Source organism: Pelobates fuscus, chromosome 2, assembly GCF_036172605.1.
Source record: "Pelobates fuscus isolate aPelFus1 chromosome 2, aPelFus1.pri, whole genome shotgun sequence".
Taxonomy (NCBI): domain Eukaryota; kingdom Metazoa; phylum Chordata; class Amphibia; order Anura; family Pelobatidae; genus Pelobates; species Pelobates fuscus.
In genome coordinates, this window is record NC_086318.1 from 248,859,594 (window position 1) to 248,863,800 (window position 4,207).

The following is a 4,207-nucleotide window of genomic DNA, read 5'->3' on the forward strand; positions in this document are numbered from 1 at the left end:
CCAAATTGAGGGTAAAGTAAAACTCAGGTTTAATGGCACACACTCTGCTTTTATGCAATTCTCCCCTGCAAGGGAGACGCCCACATACAATTATACATTATCCAATCACACAATGGTTACATCCCACAGATTCCCTCCCCTTAGCCTGAGAGGTAACCCAATTATACGTACAGTTTAAACATACTTTTTACCCAACTTTCATAACTCTAAATCCATACATCCAATATTAATAACAGTTACATATTATTAATCAGCACATTCCAAATACAAACATACCCAAAAATCATTCGAATCCGTTCAGGAGATAAGTATAAAACTTTTGACCGACCGCAGGCACATTTTCATGCCGAAAACAGTTCCATGGATTTGGGCTGTGCGGTCGGTCTATTTTACACCGAAAAAAACGACTAAGTCCCATTCGAACGAGCGTTCGAATCTTCGAACGGGACTTATTCTCCAGCCGCGGTGTCGAAGAAGGTCCGGGTCAGCGGTGTTCGTGCAATTGGGTAGCCGCAAACAGTTTCATAGATTTGGCTGCACAGACCGCTGACTGCGTTCGACTTAGTTAAAATGGCCACCGCCACGTGTTCGTTTGTCGAATGGCGGCCACTTCTACGACTTCGGCACTTCAACTGCATTCAAAGTGCCAGTTTAAAAGTTGTAACAATGCTCCCAAGTATTTAAAGGGCCAGGAACAGCATACAAAAATCCATTGTGCCCAAATACACTTCTTAAAGGGTTAATACACCCCAGGGCCATAGTCGCAGCGCAGGAGGCTAGCAACCAGGCTTCTCCAGTTCACAGTGGCGAGGTTGGATCCACCACAGTGTGCCCAATGGGTACAGGTGTACAGGGGTGTGGGTTAGTGGTTGTCCCGGTATCCTCCCATAGGGGGGTGGTGTGGGTCATGGGCAGAGGTTTTTCTTGTCCCCCTGAGTATGCCAGGAGTGTGGGTCTCTGTCCTTCAGTTAGTATTGGCATCTTGGGTTTGGTGTGGGTGTGGCAGTGCTGTATCTGTGTTGGTGGGTGGTGGGAAGGGGACGGCAGGAGGGGGAGTGGGGCGGTAGGGTCAGGTAGGTGGAATTTGGATTCTCAGAGTCTGCACGGCCGCGCCCCTGCTATGTTCATGACGTAGGTAGGGGTCGACAGTTTAGTGACAGGGATCCCAAATCTGGTCACAGTGAGCTGTGGTGTCGTGAGGGCCGATATGCTGTCCATTTGCCTAGCTCCGTCCATCTTTTTTTAAACCTCCGCTATAGTTGGGACTGTGGTTGTGTCCCAGTGTGTGGCTTTTGCCCTTCTGGTTGCTAAGGCTAGTTTGGCTAGTAGTTTATTTTGCGCTCTGGGTATGTCTTTCAATGGTTTGGATAGCAGCCATAGCCAGGGGTCCCTTGGTATAGTGTCATGTAGGATTTTTGATGCTAGGGTCACTGTGTCTTTCCAGATTTGCGTTATGTGTTGGCATTTCCACCAAAGGTGGTAATATGTCCCTTTTGTCCGCAGCCCTTCTAGCATCTGATGTGGAGAGTCCCATTTGTTTGAGTTTCAGGGGTGTATGGTACCACCGCATCAGTGTCTTGTAGGCCTGTTCCTTGTGGTCACTGTTGCCCAATCTGTGAGGTCCGTGGGGGGGCCCAGGTCTCACTCCCAGGCTGAAACGTATGTCAGTGGTAGGGTCGGGGTCGTTTTGATGAGCAGGGAGTACGTTGCGGAACTTTGGCTTTTTTGTACGGGGTTATGGATGCAAATTTGTTCTTAGATAGTGAGGGGGGTTTGTCCCGCTCGTTTGTTTTGTATTTGGAGGTCGTAGGTGGTGAGTGGTGTGGTTTGGGGCAGGTCCGCAAACGGTATTATGGGTTGGTTTTGAAAGAATTGGTAGACTCTGTGTAGATTTTTGTCCTCATAGTGTCCTCAAGGCTCGCGGGGTCATACCTGGTGTGAATTGTTCATTCCTCACGATTGGGGCGTGGGGTGATGGGTCTGTAGTGAGCGCGTGTTTCAGGGAAAGCTTGTTCCAGATGGCTATGGAAGTGGTTAGTGCCAGGCTGGTGTGTGGGGCCTGTGGTCATGCTTGTTTCGGAAGCCAAATGTACAGGAAAGGAAAGTCCTTTCCGAACATATCATGCTCCATGTCTACCCATCTTTTTAGTCCTGGGGGCGTGTGGGGCTAGCTGGGCTGCATGGAAATAGTGTAAGAAGTGTGGTAGGCCTAGTCCCCCTGATCTAGTTGGAAGGTATAGGATATCTCTCCTTTTGCATGCTCGTTTTTTGGCCCAGATAAATTATTGGTCTATCTGGGTTTGTAGGCGTTTGAAGTCTTTGACGGCAATGTTTGAAAGACATATAAAAATCTTGGCAGTAGATTCATTTTTATGCATGCCACTCTCCCCAGCCAGGAGATGGAGTGGTTTTCCCATGCCCTGAGGTCAGTTGTTGCCCGTTATAGTAATGGGGTGTAGTTTAAATTATATGTTTGGGAGACATCCGCAGGGAGGTTGGTGCCCAGGTAGTGGATGGGTGTTAGGTTAAATTGAAAACGGGTAAGTGGCCTGGAGGGCGGTCCTTCGTGTTGTCAGGTATTTGGACCGGTAGTGCCTCCATTTTGTCTAAGTTTAGGCGGTATCCTGATACCTTTGAATAGTCTTCCAGGGCGCGTAGTAGCGGTGGGAGCGAGTGCTCCAGATCCGTGAGAGTTAAGAGGAGGTCGTCGGCATAGCCAGCAACTTTATATTCCTCCCCCCGGATGCGCATTCCCGTGATGTGAGAGTTTAGTCTCAAGGTCTGGAAGAGAGGTTCCAATGAGTGTGAACAGGATCGGGGATAGGGGGCATCCCTGTCACGTGCCATTAAAGATGCGGAAGGAGGGTGGGTGTGTGTTGGCTACCAGGAGGTTTGCCTCCGGTGGAGTATAGGGATTGGAGTGCATTAAGGAGGGTTTGGGGATTCGAAATTTGCAGAGAGTGGCAAACAGGAAGGGCCAGAGTAGGCGGTCAAATGCCTTTTCAGCATCTAGGGATAGGAAAAGTGTAGGGATTTGTCTGTGCGTCGCGGCCCATAGGAGGTCAAATGTCCGTCTCGTATTGTCGTAGGCTTGTCTGGAGGGGATGAATCCTACCTGGTCTGGGTGGATGAGTTTGTGTATGTAGGGGTTTAGCCTTTCTGCGAGTAGTTTGATGTTGACGTTCAGTAAAGAGATTGGTTGGTAGTGGCTCTGTTCGGTGTGGGTTTTGTTCGGCTTTGGGAGGAGGCATATGTTTGCTCGTAGCATATCTGGGGGTAGGGGATGTCCTTGAAGCATAGAGTTAAAGGGGTTGCAGAGGTGGGGGAGTAGTATTGGAGGGAAGGTTTTATAGTATAGGCATGTGAATCTGTCTGGGCCTGGGCTCTTGTTGGGTTTGGTATGTTTAATGGTGTTGGAGATTTCTTCTATAGTAATGGGTTCACTCAGTTTGGTGATGGCTTCTAGTTTAAGTGCCGGGAGGGGGATGGCTTGAAGGTATGTCTCTATGGATTGTAGTGTCGTCTCTGTTTGCTGTCTAGTGTTAGGGCTGTGGTCATATAAGGTTGCAAAGTATGTTTGGAAAGCTTCCCCTATTTTCGAAGGCAGTTAGTGTGTTTGGCCATCTGGGGTCTGGATTTTGTCCATGCGTTTTGCGTCGTTTCTGCGTTTCAGTTTTTGAGCTAGTAGGGTGTCGGCGGCTTTGTTTGATTTTTCATAGTATGTCTGTTTTGTCCATTGGAGAGCTCTAGCTGAGTCTTTAGCGATAAAGTCTTTAATTTTCTTGAGGTGTTCGAATATTTGGGTCAGTATGCCAGGTGTTGGGTTCCGTTTGTGACGGGTCTAAAGGACCCTGAGGTTTGTGAGGGAGTGCACAAGTTCTGCCAATTGTTTTTTTGTGTTGTGAGGCAATGCTGATCAGTTTTCCCCTCAGCACAGCCTTGTGGGCTGCCCATAATATTCCTGGTGAGGGTGCTGATGGGGCGTTAAGTGAGAAGTAATCTACCAGGTCTGTGTGGATAGTGTTTTCCAATATAGGGTTGTGGAGTAAGGTGGGGTTTAGTCTCCAGGACCATGGGCGAGCGACATGTGGGATTGATAGAGTCAGTGTGATTTCTGTGTGGTCCGACCAGGAGATGGTTCCAATGGTGCCTGTTTTAACTGCATGTAGAAGGGAGGGGGAGATGAGAAAGAGGTCTATCCGTTTGT